We start from the raw sequence: 21947 nt of genomic DNA on the forward strand, positions 1-21947 counted from the left end.
GTTTCTGCTGTGGCTGCAGTGTGTTCCCTCACTGCAGCTGGAGATAAATAGTGTACTGGGTCTGGCTGGGATGGAGTTACCTTTCCCTGCAGGTGCCCATATAGCGCTGTGCACTTGTAGCTGGAGCAGCGTTGGTATCACACCGGTGTTGTGTCTATTGCTGAGCAGCGCTGGCACAGCACCAGGACTGCCTCCAAACCCCCAGAGCCAGCAGGCTGGGGGTGGGCAAGGGGTGGGGAGGGGACAACACCAGGGCAGCTGACCTAAAGGGACCAAAGGGATGTCCCATGCCATGTGGTGTCACACTCAGCAATAAAAGCTGGGAAAGGGGAAGGAGAGGGGGGGTTCTTGTTGTGGAAGCGTGTGTCCTCCTGAACAACCGCTACATGTACTGCGGCCCTGCTTCCTGGGGAATGGCTGAACATTGCTTGTTGATAGGAATTAGAGGTTTTTTTTCTTCTTTCTCTGTGCTTCCACATGGCCTTTTCTTTTCTTTTTTTTTTTTTTTTTTTTTTGTCTTCTTCTTCCCTTTAATTAAATTATCCTTATCTCAACCTGTGAACCTCTTTTTTTTTTTTTTCTTTACAGTGTATTTTCTTCTTCCCCTCTTCTTCTGAGGAGGGGGAAGAGAGAGTGGTTGTGGTGTAGTTCAGCTAGCCAGCAAGGTAAAACCACAACACACAGAGATGCTGTTTGTCCTCTGGGAGGTTCAGGTGTCACCTCTGAGCCCAAGGTCCCACCTGTATTTCAGGATGAAGGCAAAGGAAATGATGCCACTAAACTCAGCGTAGGATGAAGTTGGTGCCCTTGTCATTTGACATCCTGCAGTTGTTCCCTACCAACTGATTTTCTTTCGTTTCAGTCCCTCTCCTCTCCACTGCCTCCCCCACCTCCAGGTGCCTGTGCCCTCCCAGGCAATTTTGATTTCTGCCTCACTTGCTAGAGTTAAGCTGTGTCCGTGGTGCTTGGGTCCCTTGAGTGTCTTAAGGTGAGCTGAGGGCTTCTGATATTTGTGATCAGTAAATTTCACTGTGCAAACAAAACTATAAATCTGCAATGTGTGGGTAGGGTTGGCATATTTCAGAATGGAGCTGCTTTTGTTCCTGAGTTACCTATCGAAAAAGCAGCATGGATTCTCCATTCTCCAGGCTCTTTCATCTTCTGAGAGTGAACTATGGACCCGGAGTATTTTATTCTGGCATCCATAGAATTTACAATGCCTGTTTTGAAGTAGTCTTCCTGATAAGATATATTGAGAAAACAAGGAAATAAAAGTAGACAAGATACTTAGTTTAGGCATTTTTCTTCACAGGCTATGAGACCGATACATTTTCCGGCTCTCAGAATAGCACTATTATCCTTTTAAGAAACTTTAGAACAGAAAGAGGCTGAGGCCCATCTAGGTCAATCCCCTTTAAACCTTCAGGCGTTGAGGGGATTATTTTTAAAATATGCAAATTGAAACAAATAGTTTGAAAAGTATTAGAAATTTAGCAGAGAGTGTTAGAGAAGAGCTTTTGAGAAGTTTGTGCTTCCGATATATCTGTATCAGTCCTTGCTATCGGTTTCTTCTTTATGTTACCGGGTGCAGACAAACTACTATGTAAAAAGCTGTATAATTATAGGGTAAAGTCTGACCAAGAACCTACACAGAAGATTCCATGTTATTACAGAATAGGCACTAGACACTCATTTCTGTCTTCTACACTACAATCTTCTTGTAATGCTGCAAATTATATAGTAATTACAGATGGAATAACATAGTATCTTCAACCATTAGTACTCTGCAATTTGCAGTGACAAATGACTGGTCATGTCCCACCCAAATGTCAGTGGGATTTCTGGGTCTAGATCAAGTTGTTTGGGCTGCATATTAGCAAGAAAGATGGATGTAATAACTTAAACATCAAATGCAAGAACTGTGATGAGTGTCATTTTGTGCATGTTTTGGTGTTTTCCCACATTTGTTTCCAGATATACCTGCAGGGGGTATAACACAGCTATTGCCTTTGTAACCTCATCCCCAAGAGGTCCTGTGAAAACACGTTTTCTTTCTCTAACATCTATTTAAGAGATTTCTATTTTTTTTTTTCATTTTGATTATGATTACCATTTTCTTTCCTGTGCTTGGACCTACACCTTAGAAATCAGCCCCATGAATTCTTCCAGATTTGTTCCATCTCCTGCAAAATGCCTGATGCTCCTTTCCAGAGAGCACTGAGCAGGGGATGTCTGCAGACTGAATATTTAAAAAGAAAGAAAGCAGAGTTACTGCTCTCTTTGCTTCACAGCTGCAGTCAGTCCTTCTCTGAAGGACTATAAACTGCTAAGTACTGCTCACAAAGAACAAGGTGTAGCGAAAACACTGATGAAAGCACAGGTTATTAAGAAGTATTTAGATATATCTGATAAAATCTAGTTTTCCTTTCCATGCAAGCTACACACAATTAAACAGATTATATTAGGCTGCACTGAGCTCTCGCTGCCACACTAGGCTGCTTCTGATACCCAAGCTCCTTGTTTAAAGTTAGCTCAGAAATCTCTACATCCTATTGTAGCTTTCAGTCTGCAGTGCATTCCCACAGACTGATAACATTGTCCCTGTGAATAAAACCACACGCAATCTCTGCTCTTCTCTACATTACGATTAGAAAGTGCTTAAACTGTGCACACAAGGAGAGCATGCACATGGCTAGCATCATCAGCTTGCCCAGTGAGAAAAGCTTCCCTGCTTTCACAGCTTCACTGAAGCTAGCTAGCATGGTCATCGCTAGGAGGCAGCCAGCCCCAGATGCTAGATGCCCCTATACAAAGTGTGTTTCTATGAAAACATAAAAATGCCCTGATTTTTCCTTTTCTGTGTGATAGAGCTAAGCTCTGGCAACTGCAATCCCTCTGGCAGTTGCTTCTGCCCTAGCTATGTGCCCTGTCTGCATCAGGCTCCAGCCTGATGCTGGTTTGACCAGCCCAGGGAGCTCACCAACTCCCCTGGGTGAGCAGGCTTGAGATGGCCAAAAGGCTGCTCCAGATGGCTCAGTGATGCACCTTTTCAAAGTATGGAAACGCAGCCAAATATCCTATGCTGGGAGGTGAGACCCAGCTGCTTTAATGTGCCTTCCAATGCAGGCCCCTGCAAGTTTGTGATACCTGAGTTATATTTTATTTTCTGTCTAATTTGTGGTTTGAATCTTTGGAGATTATGACAGTCAAGGCAAACTGTCATAGGCTTTTTCATGAAATGTCTGTAGGACTCACTTCCTGCTGCTGAAAAGCATAGAACAAGGTGAAAAAACATGCCATATCCTCTCTTTCACTTATCTGGGATGATCCATGGACCTAGAGCTCTCAGGACTTCTGTGTTCCCTCTTCAGCCTTCCTGGAGGCAGAAAATAAAGAGACCCTATTTTTGTTTAAAGACGTGGACCAGAAACAGTTATGGCTTTCCCTATTGAAAGGAATGTTTGCTCTTTAATTCACTCCTATCTCTCTCACTGGAACAAACGAAGTCTCTTGGTAGGCAGACAGGATTTGTTTAAATGGGGCAGACTCAAAATGGTATTTTCCACTAACAGAGTCTCTGCTATGTGCAAAACCAACAGAACAAACAAAAGTAAACCCTCTGGAGTGTCTTCAACCAGTAATGACAAGAATGAAAGGATGCAATCAAAACAGCATATAAAAATTAGTATGCTGACTGATATGGATGTATACAACTAATATATGTATATACGCACATTATTCTAGTCCCATAGATTTTTATTTTCTTCCCCATTTTTTTCTGGTTTTAGACAGAGCAATGAAAAAAAGACATGCAAAGAGTAAAGAATGAGAGACCTAAGAAAGAGGCAAAATGTGTTTTATCAAATCAAATCCATACTTTTGGGCACCCTGGTATTCAAGTACATTCTTTTAAATTTTCTAAAAGTGCCCGGTTTTCACAGCATCTATCCTCCCAGAGTGATGGCTTCCTGAAGTGTCAATGCCAGCCAAGCATCTGCCAGCACTCATTATTTTGGGAAATCTAGGTCCCCGGCATTTATCCTCCTTCAGGATGCCAACCTCTTTCTAGGAGTTGGGGAAAGGAAAGGTTTACATTTGGGCTGTTTTTAGTTGTCTGAATGGCTTTCACATTCTTATCACCGTTTTTCTCAGTGTGAGGTAGTAACAGTCATCCAGATAAAAATAAGAGCTTCATACATTTTAAAAGGGAGTGACTTTTAATCATTGATGAAGACACAATATTCTGAGTAGGTTTTAAAACCATCTAAGGTCAAAGCTGGATTTCTATCCTTCACCTCTTTTCCTTTATTTTTTTTTGTGATGTCTGTACAGCTGAATTTTTGATACTACAATGTAGCTTCATGGATGGAAGACACTGAAAAATAGCACCGCTTAATGTTCTAGCAGCTCTAAAGGGTTTATAAACACTTTTTTTTTTTCTTCCTGTAAAGATTTATGGTGTGTCCAGAACATGAGTTGATGTTTCTTTGCACGACTTGGCAAATCTATAAAACATAATTTGAATCACAAACAGGAGAAATTAAAAGTATATGGGTTTTTTATTTTTATTTTCTAAAGGTGGATACAGTAATCAAAGCATTTGGAGAAATGCTTCATATTGAATGTTATCTGGGTAATGGTAGCTAAATGCAAAACCTCTGTTGGCACAATGATCTTTTAGAAACTCCTCCTATCATAGCAGATGCTGGAGCTAGTCTGAAAGGAATATATTCCTTATCCTGCTTTGAATTTACTAGAGAAATACAGACTTGATATACTGCATTGTTTCTGCCTTCTAATTTCAGCCTGTAGCAGCATCCTCTGTGTGTGTGTACAAATATTGTTATCTAGGATAGTTGTTAAGTATGCATTAATATTTGTTAATTCATACAGTTTTGTGGTGTTATGACTTGCAATTAGTTGAGACATGTTTCAACTCTAAATCAATTCCCAAACAAAAAATAATTGAGGGTACTTAAAAACTAGTTGGAAGTAGATCATCAGACTCTTCAATTAATTAGGAAAAAAATCAAAGGGATGATGTAGCATGTCTTGCAGAATCACAAGTAACTGCACCAAATAAGCTCTAATCAACAAAAAGCTAATAAGAAATCACATAATTACCTATGATGTACTGGAATACAAGACGAGCACAAAGTATCTACTACTTCCAAAACTGAGGAAGATGAAACAGTAGAAGATATTTGAGTATTCCAGTATGCATCCCCATCAGCAACGAAGCACATCATATGCATGGCTGTGAGGTCAAAGCAAAAACTTTCATAAGAATATGCATATTAATTGATTAAAAAAATCACAATAATTCTTTTCTTACACAAAGTCAAGATGACCAGACTGGTATCCAAATGGAGATCGTGCTTAAGTGCTTTTTTGCATGTAGATGTATATGAAGGGGATTGTAGATGTGTCCAGTCTGATGGTAAAATATTAATTTTTTTGAATGCCAAAACTCACAGCATCTTTCAAGAAAATGATAGCTTTTCCCCAAGGAATAAAGTCCATGGTCATATTTATGTAGAACAAAGGAAGAAGCACGGTCTGAGAAAGAATAAGCTGGCAAAGCTTTTAGGGAATAAGCAGTGATCACCCGCATTTTAACAAACTGTCTGCTCATAAAAAATCTCTCTCATTTTTATTTGGCCGGTTAACAGCAATACATCAAGAGGCAGTAGCTCTAAGCCCCAAATATAAAATGCAGATCTAGCTCCTATCTGAATGTCTTATCCAATACAACAGCAAGCGAGGAAATAAAATTCCCACTGAAGCATGGGGATAGCAAGGAAAAAAGCACCTTCGCTTCACTACATTAGCAACGGTGCACCCCATTGCCTGTAAAGATTCCCAGTGTGGTTAAGTGTCCCTGTTTCTGAAAGCCTTATCAGAAACAATCTTTTGAAATCAGAAAAACATGACAGAGAGTAAAATTAATTATATACATATGTTATTTTTTTCCCTTGCTGGTCTCTAATAGACAACATTTTTGGAGCAGAAGAAAAATGCTTTTGTTTCCATGGCAACAATATCCACCGTTCTCCTTTCTGTCACAAAGCATGGTTTCTGAGCATATTTAGGAAAATTGAAATGTGGGTAACTCAGAATGATAAAGCCAAGTGCAGTAAATTTTCATATAAATAAATATTTGTAGTCGCTCTTGTATCCATTGGCTTTGAAAATTTTCAAGGTCAGGGTATTTGTTTACCGTGCTGAGCTCCCACTAAACAGTCGTTCCTGTTCACAATGAGAAGTCTCATTTAAATGTGTCTTGAATGTTGCTGATGCCACCCTAAAATAATTGAAATAATTAAAAGGGAAAGGAGCATTTTACAGCATCTTTCAGAATGGCAAAGCATGAGGCTGTAGCACCAGAGGACATCAGAAAACAACTGTACACAGCACACAAGAATAAATGCTGGAATGCTCAAGTCATTGATTTATAAGAGGCTGGAGGGTCTCTCTCTTTGCTGGGCAATGCTAACTCTGCAGTCAAAGTTCAGCAACAGTCGGCACAGACAAATGTTGAACGAATCTGTTTGGTCTCTGCTTTCTTCTTTTCAATTCCTCCTCAGCACAAACCTCTCAGCTACAGACGCTTTCTTGTCTGCTGGAGTTGCTTCTCTCTGAATAAATTTTTTTGCACTCATTGGGCCAGACTTTCAAGTCTGTGCTCCAGAAATATTTATTTATAGAAAATGAAAAGGTTTTAACATGAGAAACCAAGATCAGTGCTATAATATACAGGGTGGTAGGACTTGGCTGTATAAAGCTGTATACAGATGTCAAGCCTCGGCTTCAAAACAGAACTGAAGTGTTTATATCAGAGTCATTTCCACCCAGAGCAAAATATGGTGGTTGAATTTTCTGATGGGGAAAAAAAAACACAGCAGTGTTGTCAAATTTAAAATATCACTTACAGGAAATGTAATTCAGTGACCACATTTTCTGATTAAAAAAAATGTGGACAGAAAATTCTCCAGTAGTTCTCTCCTTAACTTTGATGAGGTGGTTTGAACAAGCAAGCCGCAAGCTATTGAAAGGGCTGGGGCTGGAAGATGCTGGCTTTTATGCTTACAGTCCTCCCACCCGCATCATCATTTAGGTTCCTGGTGAGTCAGGAGCAGTGCACACTTGCTGTGCCCTTACTCCAGTGCCACAGTGTTTGCAGGGCTCTTTATGGGGCATGGCAGCTTGGTTAACATGGCTGCAGGTGCAAGGTGACAAAGGAAACCATGTGGCTTTTGTATCCGGACCTGGCCCCATGGGTTTTGTGCCGAGGGGCAGCAGTTCTGGAAGCACCACGGGTGCTACAGCTGGGGTGGCTCGATACGTGCATGCAGCTAATAGGACAGGTAGAGATTTTTCTCTCCTCTGATCAGCCTCAAGCTTTTTTGTTTATTTTATTTATTTATCTATTTTTTTTTTCAGTTTACATTTTGTTATGTAAAAGACATCTTAGTCTCCAACCCCAGCACTGAGTTTTAACGAACCACCATCTAAGGATGTTATAGCGTGTGCTCAGACAAGGTAACAGATCATCTCAATTGAAGCAAGAAAACAATCGTACCGTTGCAGGTGGGCCCCAGCACCTGCCAGCTTTTACAGGCAGCTAGCTGCTCTGCATGCTAAGAGGCCTGAGCTGTCTGTGAGGTTGGGCATAAGGCAAAATATGACAATAAAGCCATTCATTCCTATGAGGGTGGTGATATATTTTACATGCATGGCTCTTGAGGTCATTAATGCCTCTTCTATAACAAACCTATTTCTAATGTTTGGTGGGATTGGGATCCTTGATAAGGCTTGTCTTTGTTACCACAAAAGCTGCGTTTTACCTCGGGGTACTATGTATTTCAAGTAGCCTGAGGTAAAAATACATGGAAGGCAATGCAGAACGTAACTTTGCACAAGGGTACAGACTCTGTCTCGGCTGTGTTTTTAGCTTAGAATAGCTGATGCATGCTAGCTAGCCTCAGGTGAAAAGGGAAGTGTTGCCAGCAGGACGTTTGAGGCCTTATCCCATTTCTTTTTCAGCACCTGAGAAATGAAAGAAGCTCCACTTGTTCCACTTGCTGCAGTTCTTTAACTGCACCTCTTTTATAATATTTTGTGTTTAGTGCTGAAAGTGAATCAGTAAGAAAAAAAAGGCAATATGATGGATGCAAAAACTTCACCATTGAGTTGAGGCGCTGAATGAAGAATTACAGGTGGATTTTATCTCAAGGCATAAAAAACACTGAAAAATGGGGGTTCGTAATGGAAAGGCTATTGCTGACACAACCTTAATTTGAACATTGCCAGAAGTCACACTATCACTTTATACAGCAATTTAATGGCTAGCTTTTGCCTTGCCTGTGGGAATGCAGCCAGTTGAGGTGATTGGGTTTGCACACTATAAAACAGCTCAACCTTGGAATGCACTGGTGTAAAAGCACTTGTTCTTCATTAGCCAGATTTGAAATAATGGTCTGAAAATAGATGCATGTGACTTGCATGTTCTATTTACATTGGAGTTAGGTTCACACAACCATCACCTCACCTCCTGAGTTTAATGGACTTAATGAACAGTTAAAGTGTTTTAGGCACACAGCGATGGGCAACTGTAATGTCAGTCAACAGCTGAGACAGGCATTTCCTGCTTCTTAGTAACCTATGTGAAGCAGCACCTGGTCCACAGGAGCAACAGCCTTTTATATCTCAAGCAGTGCTCCTCTACTTGCTTTATTTCACTGATCCATTAGGTCTAAACAACCCCTTTGCCTTTTGAAAAGCAATACCTGAACTATAATCAAATGGCTTTTCTTTGGTTATCCATCTTCTCCCTGATCTAAAATCATCAGAATCTGGAATTTCAAGTCTATAAGCAACTTAGTTTTAAGAGTATTTTTCTCTTCACATGAAAAAACAAACAAACAAAACAAAAACATAAATAAATAAATAAAATATTGCATCAGGACCATCAGCTTCTGTGACACAGGATCTAACTACACCCCTCAGGGACACCCCATAGGATGCTCCCATCCCTATGACTGTTGCAGCTTGAGATGTGTGACTATGCGTCATGAGTGCTGGCACACCCACCATGAGAAGTCAGCACCAATTCATTTTTCCTTCTCTTTCATTCATCAAGAATCCCAGTGTGGCTTAAGTTTGAAGAACTGTATTAAAAGTGAAAGTAAGAATGAATATGAAAACAAATCTGTATTTTTTTTCTGTCAAGCATGTGCAAGTGGAGATTTAACTGTATTTATGCAAATGCAGCTTTTAAAGAAGCTTTTCTCTTAGTCTTAATTATGAAAATCCTCTCGAGCCTTTCAGTCCACAGTGAGCTATGTTGCTGTTTTTCATAACTGAGACAATTTGAGTTATCTTGGAAATCTTGAGCTGCCTTCTGCTTGATGCCCAGAAGACTGTTGCAGCTCTGCTCAGGGTCAATTGTTCCTTAGACTTCTTTGAGACTCTATTCAACATGACAAGCAAATCAATCTTTTCAATTCAGGGGCTGATGAAACTCAACATTTTATAAAACATTGCCATGAGAGTATGAACTGAGTAGATGGCTTTCAGGCCTGTTCAATGTCACTTTACACTACTTTGCTAGGATTTCTATAAATGCAAAATAGTTGAGGTTTTTAAGCACAAATAAACAGATCAAGCCAAATAATAAGATATCCTTTTTATAATGATATGCTTATGTGACACACACTTTCTGGCCCCTCTCTCTCCCCTGTTTGCATATACACACACACAAACACACTTTGCATTTAAGAACTATCATATGGCTCTATATACTACTGGACATAATTAGTGGATTTGATATGGTGAACAGGTTTGAATGAGATCATGTGATCAATAATTATATCCAGTTAGATGACTGAAAACCATATTATTTTATTAGAAAATTTCCAAATAATAGCATCAGATGATGATATAAATATATAACCTAGTATTAGTGCATGAGAATTTCATCACCTGTCATTAATACAAAACCCTCTGTGCTTACTGAAGCGATTTGTTATCACATTTCTGCAAAGAATGTACCTGAGTTATACTTTCATTACAGATCCTTTTCAATACTCTCTCTCCTGATAAAGTGGTGAGTGAAGTTTTGCTTCATTGGGACTCCAGACTTTGCAGTGACTGCTTGCTTAAGCTTCGAAGTGTGGGATGTGATGTAATCTCATGCTAGCCTGTTTGAGTGGGGTGAAGTAGAACAAGATATCAGAAACATTTTATGATTTTAGGCGTGTAGTTTTTGTGCAACCAACAAAGCAAGAAAATGTTATTTTCTGAAAATTAGACACTTTTCAGGGCATCTCAAGTTGTGCACTGAAAACACCCTGTATGTCCTTAGTTATTTCTGAAAACAGTATTCTGAGGATTTCCACAGTTCTCTTTCCATACATGTGGCCAAACATTATGATCAACTGTGCACTGAGGATCTTTGAAACGTATGATGAGCTGAGCCCCTTGGCTGTGGAAGGGCTTCCTTGAGAAGATCTGTGCATTTGGAAAATCTGTCCTAAACCTTCTGAACTTTGACATTATTCTGGATTGAAACATGGTGGGGTTTGAGATGGACAGGAAATAAATAACCCTGGAAATCTGTGTAGTTTTGAATTAGAGGAAATTAAAATTTCAGAAAAAATATCTATTCCCTCCACCAGAGATCCTCTCCTCTGTTCATCTGTTCCATTCACCCCAACATGCACCTGAGATTTACTGTTTGGTTTTGGTATTTTTGGATGACATTTTACCCTCCTTTTCTCTGTCTTTAAGTGCTGGCCTCAGGTGATTCCCCTCCTGTTCCTTCCCTGTTTCTATCTTTCCAACTGGCAAAGGTGTTATTTCAGAAGAGAAAAATGCCATGCTGGATGACTGTATTCTCAAGTCTTAAATATTTTGAGAGAGAGAGAGATTGAAGGAGAGACAGCAAGTGACTTCACTTGTATTTTTGCAGAGCATAAATAAAACAATAATCCTTTTCAAGAGAGTGATTTCTTCAGTTTGAGACAACACTAAAGTTTATATATTTTCTGTGTTTCACAATCAAGAATATTTTATTTAAAATTGATTAATGTACAGTATTACAAATTACATACGACTTTGAGTTCTGCTTAGTTTCATTTTGGAAATAGATTTATCATCAGAAAGTATATCTGATGTACTATCAAATTTCAGATTTTATACTCTCTCTATTAGACCTCCAGTTAATTAGGACTTCTACTAACCTATTTTCCGTGTATAATCGAAATTCAGATTAGCTGATTTTACAATAACTTGTAACCAAATTCATGTGAACTATTTGTTCTTGTCACAGTTTAGTCCAAATTTCTTTCTTCTGTTTGTTTCTACAGTCTTAATGGATTTTTATGAAAAAAAAAAAAAAAAGAAGAAGAAATATGAAAAGCAACACATATAATTAAAATGTAGTATTTTACAATGTTATGTAAAGCTTACAAGGCTATTAAATAAGTTCTTTTTCATAATGTAAAGGGAAGATGGCGCCCATCAGGAGTAACTCAACACATGCTAGCACTGGGTCTTAATGAACGTAGTAAATCTGGGTTATTTTTGATCTCCAAGAACACTTTGCGACATGACTACCATCACTAAATATGTAACAAAATTCCTAGATTATTGCTAATGGCAAAGTTCAGACTCCTGGTTTTGATATAATATATATATACATTTTGAGAACCATCAGAATCCTATACTGAAAATCCATAATATACTCTTTTTACTATTTATTTATTCCATTAGGTAAGTGTCTTTGACAAAACATGCCTATTGCTGAGTATTTAAACATGGACAATAGTATCAGGCCATTAAACTTTGTGATACAGGATAAGACAGAGGAGAAAGTAATTCATCTTCCACAGAGTCTAAAGAGCATCAGATTTTTTTCATCTCTTTCTTGTGGTGCAGACTATGAGAAGGACAGAAAATAGCACAGACTAAACTAAGCTAATGACAATGATCTTGAGAATGATGAAATCCTGAACTTATAATGTTAATATTGTAATATACTAAATTCTCTCAGATATTGAACATTGCAGATATTAAAATACTATTTCTTCTTAAGAAAGTTATTGGAAAAAGTGAAGGGATTGTAATATAATACTTGATAGAAAGACTTCTGAATGCACTTAGCTGTAGTAGTTACATATTCTCAGGTTGTCTTTATCCATATGCTTATAATCTCCTACAAATTTGTCAGGCCCAATAATTCAACTCCCAAAGATGCTTATGCTCAGTATGCTTTAAATAGAGTTATATCTGAATAGGGCTTGAAGCTAATGCTTTGCAGAGAGGTCATTGGAAGGTTTCAGATCAGGTTCTGTTATAAAATTCTGTTTTTATACTTTCATTAATTCCTGTAACATTCACCTTTATGACATAGCTTTCCATGCATGAGAGAGTATTTGGATTCAGCAGAATCTTTTCAGCAGCCTTTGGGTTACAAAGAATCCTATTTAAATATATGAAGTAAATCATACATTTTTTTTTCCAGATAGGAGGAAAGGGAAATGTTTCAAACCAAACCAAGTTTTACACTTTAAATTGTTCATGTACAATAGGCTCATAATGAGCAGCTGAATCAATCTGAAAAGATTTAAGGAAGTGTTCACATCATCCAGTCTTAGGCAGCGGATATGATCAGCCTATTACCCAAACTCTTCCTATTGTCAGGCTCTTCAGAGAGCTCTGATTTACATGGTCTGAGTCACCTCCGGGGAGGAAAAAAAAAAAAAAAAAAAAAGGACTGTTTTTCTCTCTCTGTTGGCCATTGCAAGATTGCAGAGAGAATAATTGTTTAAATTAGATGGCTAAAGCTGGATCGTATGAATACCCTCTTTCATCACACAGCAGAGATATTACCAGTCTTTATAACTGAGACCTAATATTTGCATGAAGTGGAACTGGTCATTCTTTCCCAAGGTTTCACAGAGATCATGTAGAATGCCAGAATGAGGACCTAGAGTTTAGCATTTAGACTGTACTGGATTTAGTAATATTGCAGTTTAAAAATGTTGTTCAGGTAGCTGTTCTGATATATTTACAAAGTAAATACATGTCTTTATTCTTGTGGAGTGCCCATCAGAATTGGGCTTGTCAATGAAACTGAGGAGCTCAACTCTTCTTCCCCTGTCATATCACCTGTGGTTGCAGTGCTCAGTTGGCATCCCATGGTGAAGGAGCACCTCTACAGCCTTCTCTTTATTTTGAGGACTTCTGTAGCTCTGGTACAACCCTATCATTGTTTTTTCCCTATTAGATACTGTCCAGTGTTTCTTGGCCATTGTATTGGTGTGACATTTGTCATGGTCTGTTTAGTTTGTGACAAGCACATGGGCATGATATTAAGAATTTGCCTGTTAGGCTCAATTTGAGCTGAAGAAACTTGAAAAGCAAGCAAGATTCAGTACTCTTGCTTAAAAATAGTGTATATAGTATTGTTGTAGGTTATATATTGTTAATATGTCAAGTGATTTTAACCACAGTTTCTATCACAAGGCAAGAAATCTTGACTGAACTAATTACTGGTTTTAGTCTTGCACCATTTTTATACTTTCAAATAATTTTCCTCAGAAATACTTGATTCTTTTTTGTTGTTAACTATAGACATGTTGATCTGCAAATAAATGTAAACTACATGTTAAACCTACGCAATGCTACTCCTTAATTTAACATTTTATCATTAAATTGTCAAATAACATTTCTTATTTATTGTCTGATACTCTTATAAATCTTTGTGTTAAACTGCTGTGGATGGAAACTGAAATTTTCTTAAATTGGAATTCTATTTAATTGCAGAAATTGCATCTTTTAAATCCCTTTATTAATGGAACAAAATTATTTTAAATAGACTAGGGACATTTTAAAATTAAAACATTTTGTGTCTTGAGCTAACTGATTTGTTAATCAGAAAGTATTCGTCGTAGCTAGTGAATTAAATGGGTTGTTTACGGTTACAATCTTTCCAAGGCTTTAAAATGATTAACTTTTAGTCTTCCATGGCTTGTTTTTGTTTGTAGATTGGTTGAGGAAGACAAACTCTCATTTTTAGTCTCACTCAGTTTCTATACTTTGAATGAACTAAATACTGTACAAAATTGCTAAACTACAGTGAAAGGGAAAAAAATCTTCCAGCACTCGAGAAACGGCAGCTAAAAGAGTTTAAAATTTCAGCTTTTTTTTTTTTTTAACCCATGATCTAGCCTGATGCCCTCCCATCAGTTCCCTGTTCTGCCAGCATACTATTTTTATGTAATTAAATTGTTTTTATAACATTTTAAGAGTGATAGCCTTACTCATTATTGCATGTTTAACTTTAGAAATGAAATTCAGCTATTTCAGTCCATTTACTTAAATAATATTATCTTAAATCTTAGTACCTGAGTATCACCTGAATGTGTTCAAACTCACAATATTTTTTTTTCCTTCTTCTTCAGAGAGTATAAACGAAACCTGAATAACTTACAGGGTAGGTTTTGTGCTGAGGATGTTAGAAAAACAACACGAAGAGATGAAAGCAATTTTGCCCGAATAGTCTAAGGTACAAACCCAGCTCCTCAAGCACGTAATTGAAATTGATTTAATGTGAAATCAATTGAACAGAATTGATTCCTATTGAAATAAAGGAGACTACAGACAAGAGTAAGAATTAACTACTTGAGGCAGAATGTCCAGTCTTTTGCAAATAGTTCCTAGCTACACAGATAGAGAAATTGAGTGCTGTTTCAGGAAAAAAAAAATCTCTGTATATTTCTCCTTTTTGAATGCTGAAGTTTCTACAAACAATACACTTCTTTTGGATAAACTCAGACTATGAAGTCTTAACCATAGGTCCAGCTGCAAAAAATCAAGGTAAGGTACTCAACAGTTCTCTTTATCAGTTTGAGTGCCTAAATTCAGGTTACACTTCAGGTTAAAGATTACACTCTGAATATAATGAATATGCTGTAAAGGTGTGTAAGCAGCCAGACTGGCTGGGGTAATGCATCCTACATCAAGTGAGAGTGTGTGTGTGTGTGTGTGTGTGTGTAAAACTATCACAGTTGATCATCATCTTAATTCTCTTCGATCGCAAGCAATTTTTAAGAGGATGCGGAGCCGCTGTGCCACTAGATGTTGCTAGTGTCTAACAAAGTAAGACAGCATCTAACAAGAAGAACCCAAAAAACATGCAGTCTCTGATATTTGCATCAATCACCACAATACTCTTTAAAAATAATTCACAGATTAAATCTAAAATCTTTAAAATAAATGCCAAAATGAAAGAGGAAAAAAAGCATCATGAACTGCTATTAAAACTTACAGTATCAGAGCTACTGCATTTCTGGCAACAGAATAAGAATAAGAATATTATTTTATCAAAAACCTTTGGTTTTCTAAGACATTTTTTTTATCTAATTCATGAAGTGCTTTCTGTTAAGTAAATTCCCATCCTTTAAAAAAGCAGAGTGCAAATTCCTTAATCTTTCTGTTCCAAAATCTTAGGCTTGTGCCTACTTGAGGTCAATGTTTAAATGAGTTTGCTGCTCTTGGCTGAAATATCATGGATGCTTCACGGTATTTAGTTCAGTTTATCTTGCCTTACGGACACTTAGAAGTTAAATAGAAGAAATGCTAATTAGGTCAATATGGAAATAAATCTGCAGAGCCGTTAGAAGATGCTTGCACAGTGTCTACTGAAGCAGGTGTAGTTTTCATCTAGGCTTGCAGTATTTCACTTTCAGAAACAAATAGATTAATAAAAGAGCAGGAAAAACCTTTGAAAAATAAAGAATTGGCTCTTATGGGAATCAGTGAAGGCTGGGACCAAGGTCCTTAGTATGATAATTCAGAATGGGAGGAGATATATGTAGAGAAGAGTTTTGCAAGGTAACAGGCTCAAACAGGAGCAGAGCAGATGACACAGCCACATACTCCCTGGAGTGAATATTCACCTTCGCTTTGGTCTCACTGAACAGTTTAGAGTATGTTTAGCTTTGAGTAGTCACACTCGTTAGATTTCAGAATTTTCTCTTTTATACTTGATTCACCCAACTGAACAACAGAAGGATATGATCAACATCAAATGCTTTTTTTTTTTTTTAAATTGTTAGTAGCTTGTTGATTAAATATGAAGTGGGCATTGAGAGGTCATTAACACTGTGAAATGGATTTCTGACTTGTTTAAAAAAGCAGCATGTACTTTTGTCTTTAGCTCTGTGGTGGGTCTTAAGTGAATAATGTCTTTGCTGATCATTTTATTTTTGCATTTGGAGGTGATGTGTTCTACCAGTTATGCTCTACAGAAAATGGTTGAAATTAGTTTTCATTAGTTCATTTATACTGTACTTCTCTGCAGATTGTAGCTTGACTTCATTTTACCATCAGAATCTGTAAAAACTTTAAGCCAATCATTTTCAAATATGTAATTTAAAAACGAATCTCAGTAAAACAGCATTAAAATAGAATTCTGCTCAAGCCTTCTAGACACTGCTGTCCATGTATAGTAAAATATTTTAAAATTGTAACTATTTTACAATTGTTTTTTAATCCACAGTACACAGAAATAAACATTAACATTACCTTCTACACATCTTTTTTTTCTTCCTTTTCCTTGTGACATAAGCACATAGATATGTGCACACACATACTCATATACCATGAAGCTAATAAAGATGTCAACCACTGCACTCTGTTATGAGCTGTGACACATAACACAAAGCACCCTGCCTCCTCCTGATACTGTCATTTTATGTAAGTGCTGGCTTCACTTCTGTTTTTATTAGCTGATGCATCAGCACCCTGCACCCAGGAAGAGATTCAATAAAGTCAGTTAACTAGGTTACCCTTTTAGGCAGCAAGGAAACCGGAGTATAGGAGCTGTCCAGGACCACAATCCCGCACAAGTTGCATTATACTTTTCGCAGATAATGTTTTTTGAGGGGTTAACAGAGGCAAAGAGGCATACTGAAGTTCTCAGCTCCTTGCTGGGCTTTTGTAGGAGGATTAGTTTGGGTAACACAGCTGAGCAGCAGGACGTGTTCCTGTGAGCACACTGGCAGATCCACGTGCCTCCAGAGCCCACTGCCATCCACCACAGCGTGCAAGAGGAGGGGGGCGAGGGCTGCCCGCCAGCAAACTGAGCCGAGGGAGAGCCATGCCCCATTTTCCAGAGAAGCAGTGAAAACACCAAGGAGACTTCTCCATCTGCACAGCTATTACATACCAAAGCCAATATCTGCATTTTCAGTGGATATATAAAGCTACTGTGTTTGAGATTTATATCTAGCTGGTAAGAATGGGCTTGTCTTCTTTTGGCCTGAGTATGTTAGATGGCTTTCTTTCTCCGTGATTCAGTAACAGCTTCATTCTTTACAAGCAAAATGTGCATATCACTGATGTTGTTCCAAAAAATAGATGGTCCAGGGCCACCTTTGGGGAATTCTCTAAACAGAAGAATCAGAAATGATCGTCTCATGCTGGGTGTTGAAGCAGTCTATTTGCATGCTGAGAGTGCTGAAGGAGGACCTGGAAAATTCCCTGTGCATGTATTTACACAATAGACTACAGCTGCTTTGAGTCATCAGCATGGTGGTTCAGTAATGTTCAGTCTCAAAAGCCTTCAGTATGTATTTACATACTGGAGTTTGCATTGTAAAAGACCCGTAAATGTATGCTGCTTATGGTGAGGAGGTTGGTACCCTCACAGCTTTGTTGTATGAGCAGGAATGCAGCTTTGCTTCCATCAACAATTTCCCCCTTGCTGCCGTGTGAGCAAGTTTGGAAACCTGTTTGGTGGAAATGCTTTCTGCTCCCAAATCTGAATGCAGCAGAAAGGGTCTGTGCTCCCACATGTTCTCTGTGTACCTCTAAAAAGGCAGAGAATTTATTCTTTTCTCCTTCTAAAACAAAAGCCCTCCACACAGTGCAGAGGCATAGGATAGATGGGGGTGCTATGGATCAGTCATATGGAAAAGTACTGTGAAATGACTTACCAAAAGGCCAGGAAGCAGCATGGCTTGATCCACACGGCAAAGGCACAGCAGTCTGCCCTGGGAGTGCTACCTCTCGTGGGTCAGCCAGAGTGGGGCAAGCAGTCATGCATCCCCTCTGCCCAAAAGCGTCTTGAGAGCAGCAGCAGAGGGGGGACAAGGAGTGGTGTCTGCAGAAACGGGGCTTCCATGGAACTGGTGTGTGCCCTTCTCAGTCTCTGCCCTGCTCTACCTTGCCCTTTATAAAATGAGGAGATGGGGTGGGAAAAAGACCCTTTAGCACTTTGGTAAATCTGCACTTGTGTGTTAGGACCAGGGTGTGGTCTTGGAGGACAGATATTGAGCTGGGGAGGGCATAATATGTCTGAAGAGCAGACAACAAAACCTGCTCTGAGCCCCTGATGGTTCTGCCATATCACTCTCCATGAGGTCTCATACCCTCCTGAAGCCCACATGAGGAAACAGCTGCCAGGCAGGGGTGGGTCACAAGCAATATGTTTTTTAAACTAAAAAGACGTTTTCTCTTTGGCAACACCTAATTCTAAAGGTGGTTTTTCAACAGGACCAATGTTAGAACTTCAAATGCATAGTTTATAGTAAGAATTTACACTTCTGTGTTTTAAGAATGCCTTGGTGGGGTAAGCACAAGGCTGAACGGGAGATTAGGTGGTTCCTCTTCACTGCTCTGCCCTCCCCATTTTCTGTGTGGCCTTGGTGGGGCAGATTTCTCTCTTACACACAAAAATACATCCAGGGCATTTTCTGGTGACATACAATATAAGTTCTCTGAGGTTACGCATGAATGGAGCTAGAGAAGCGTAGTCATTTACATTATTTTAAAAACTAATAATTATAACTTAGAAATTCACCCACTGTTACCAGTTTGTATCATCTGTAAGAAGTTATTCTGCATTGCAGGTGCTTGTCAGTTACAAAGTAGGATAGGTCCACCATGTAAATAGAATAAATCCATCTAATTTTACGTAGTCAAGTAGCCATCTGATGATAACTCTTGGTCACTGCCAAAGTGAATCAGCCTCAAACCATAGGAGAAAAAGATTCAGTTCCTGTGGATCTGCACTGTAGAAGTCTGAAATCAGCTTGCAAATGTGGAGTATTGCTGTAACCCATAGTTCAGTTTATGCATTATTTGGGTTTATGTGTCAAAGTTTTGGTAGCAGAGGGCCGCAGGGGTGGCATCTGTGACCAGAGCCAGCTCCAGCTGGGTCCAAAAGGGACCTGCTGCTGGCCAGAGCCAAGCCAGGGAGCGATGCTCTGTGGGCCTCTGGGTGGGCAATTGAAGAAAGGGGAAAAACCTGCTGTGCAACAGCAGCTGGGAGAGAGGAGTGAGAACCAGCCCTGCAGACCCCCAGGTCAGTGCAGCAGGAGGGCAGGAGGTGCTCCAGGCATGCAGCCTAAGTTCCCCTGCGGCCTGTGGAGAGGCCCCTGGTGGAGCAGGCTGTCCCCCTGCAGCCCATGGGTCCCACACGGAGCAGATCTCCACGCTGCAGCCCGTGGAGGAGCCCCCGGTGGAGCAGGTGGATGTGGCCTGGAGGAGGCTGCGGCCCATGGAGAGCCCCCGCAGGAGCAGGCCCCGGGCCGGAGCTGCAGCCCGTGGAGAGGAGCCCACGCAGGAGCAGGGGGTCTGGGGGGAGCTGCCGCCCGTGGGGGACCCGTGCTGGAGCAGTTTGCTCCTGGGGGATGGACCCCGTGGTACGGAGCCGTGTGGGAGCAGTTTTTGAAGAGCTGCAGCCTGTGGGAAGCCACCGCAGGATCAGTTCGGGAAGGACGGCATCCCATGGGAGGGACCCCACGGGGAGCAGGGGCAGGGAGTGACCGTGAAGGAGTGGTGGAGATGAAGTGTCAGGGACTGACCGCAGCCCCCATTCCCCGTTCCCCTGCGCTGCTCAGGGGGAAGAGGTGGAAGAGGGTGAATGGGGGGAAGGTGGTTTTAGTTTTCTTTTATTTTCTCACTGTTCTGGTCTGCTAGTGATATACAATAAATTATATTAATCTCCCTATGCTGAGTCTACTTTGTCTGTTATGATAATTGTTGAGGATCTCCCTGTCCTCATCTCAACCCTTGAGCCCTTTTTCATTGTATTTTCTCCCCACTTTTCCTTTGAGGAGGAGGAGTGAGAGAATGGTTGTGGTAGAGTTCAGCTGCCCAGCTGGGTAAAACCACCACATACATGCCCTATGTGCCTCTGCAATTCCTGACTATATAGGGAATATCAAAGTTTGACTGCAGTTTTAGCCCTAACTTTACTGGCATTGTTGATTTTTATAACAGTTGCAAAGCAGATCTAAACAAAGAAAAAAACCCTATATGCTTTACAGTGGATGTTTTTTTCTGTTTGTTCTTTATTGGTACTAGAAACACCTTCAGTTTAAGTTAAAATAAAACAAAAACAGCAAAATAAATAAGCTGGGGGCATTTGGAGGAGAATGGAGGCTATGTCTTGGTCTGAATACCTTTATTGCTACAGAGCTTTAAGTGTACAGCAGCCTCAGACAGAAAATGTTATAACCAACTTGAACAATGCATCTAGGGCAGGGAGAACCTGAGAACAGCACAACAGATGGATTAAAATAGGAGTGCAATAAATATGCATTTAGTTATTTATTACAGAATAAATTATGTATTGACACAAGAAATTACACTGTAATTTTCTGTTTGAAATGTTACAGAAGTAAATGGGTTTCTTTTTAAAGGGTACGGTGGAGCGTTGGTCTTGCGTTTCTGTCATGACATTTAACTCATTAGCATGCAGGTGCACTCCCTGGGTCTCATGCAATAACTGTCTCCTTTCACTGTGTTTACAGATAATCCAGCAAGTTTGCAGGCCAAATGGCTCTCTGAATATGAGCCCACAAAGTGCTGAATGAGATGGCACGCTGCTCTGGGAGATTCCAGCACAGCTAGCCAGAAGGTGGGTTTAACAGTGCCATTAAAATCAAGAAATGGCTTGAAGTTGTTTGTAACTGACCGCTGTGATAATTAATTGCAGGTAATGTTGCAGTCACTCATTCTTCTTCCCTTTCCTTAAAATCAGCTCTCTTGTTTTCAGCCACTGATCCATGGTTAATAGCAGTTAGCACTATGCATCTGAGCTCCTGGCTTTCTACATGTAATGAATTATTCTGCTTCGTGGGGAGCCAGCCACGCATTTGATGTCTGGAACACGGTCTCCTTTGCTGAGAGCTGCAGGCGCCTGAGAGCTCTGGTGGCTGCCGTTTGGGATTGAGCACAGTCCCAGAGGACTCCTTGGCTCCTGCAGCTATGTGGAGCTGAATTCTTGCCCAGTGATGCCAGGGCCAGGAGAAGGGCCTGTAGCTTTGTTGCTGAAAGGGTCTGGGCTCGAGTCTGGGACTAGCACATAACTCAGCCGATGGTTCTACCCTTGTGCCTCAGCTTTCCATCAACCAAGTAGGTGTGATGTCCCCGTTCCATGCTCTTTTTGGACCTCTGCTCCCACGAGGACTGGGTATCTAGCTAGTTGTCTGGGCTCCCTCTGTGTTCATTGGAGGGGGAGACATTAACCACAGGTAAATGAAGTGCCTAAGACAGGTTGGAAAATGCCCCTTCTATGTACCTGACACTCACTCTGACTCAAGTGAGCCTAAGTAACCAGCTTAGGCTCCAAAATGAGTTTTAATTGGTTAAAGTTAGGCCAGGCAGTTCTACCAGCTGCACCTGCCTCTTGTCAGCTCTTAAGACAGAGACCATCTTCTGCCGTGATGGGCATTGCTGTATGTCTAACATAACACAGCAAAGCCATCATTACAGGTGGAGCCTGTATACGCAGAAGTAATACAAAGAATTAATAAAAAGTCTCATGGAGCTACTGACCAATGCTTAGTAGCCTGACAACGTCACCTTACTCCCATATAGACAGACAGGTAATGGAAAATCTCTGGATTAATACCCAGCACGGGTTACAT

General features: G+C 40.0%; 1 long non-coding RNA gene across 1 annotated transcript in view; it reads left to right on the forward strand.

Annotated features, from left to right (window-relative positions):
- Nucleotides 1–21288, forward strand: part of LOC106032562 (uncharacterized) — a 30475-nt gene extending 9187 nt beyond the window's left edge. The window contains exons 3-4 of the long non-coding RNA XR_001204928.3: nt 20829–20935; nt 21074–21288. This is a non-coding gene — a long non-coding RNA (uncharacterized lncRNA). The remainder of the gene's footprint in view (nt 1–20828; nt 20936–21073) is intronic.
- Nucleotides 21289–21947: the final 659 nt, after the last annotated feature.

Source organism: Anser cygnoides, chromosome 3, assembly GCF_040182565.1.
Source record: "Anser cygnoides isolate HZ-2024a breed goose chromosome 3, Taihu_goose_T2T_genome, whole genome shotgun sequence".
NCBI classification, from domain to species: Eukaryota; Metazoa; Chordata; class Aves; order Anseriformes; family Anatidae; genus Anser; species Anser cygnoides.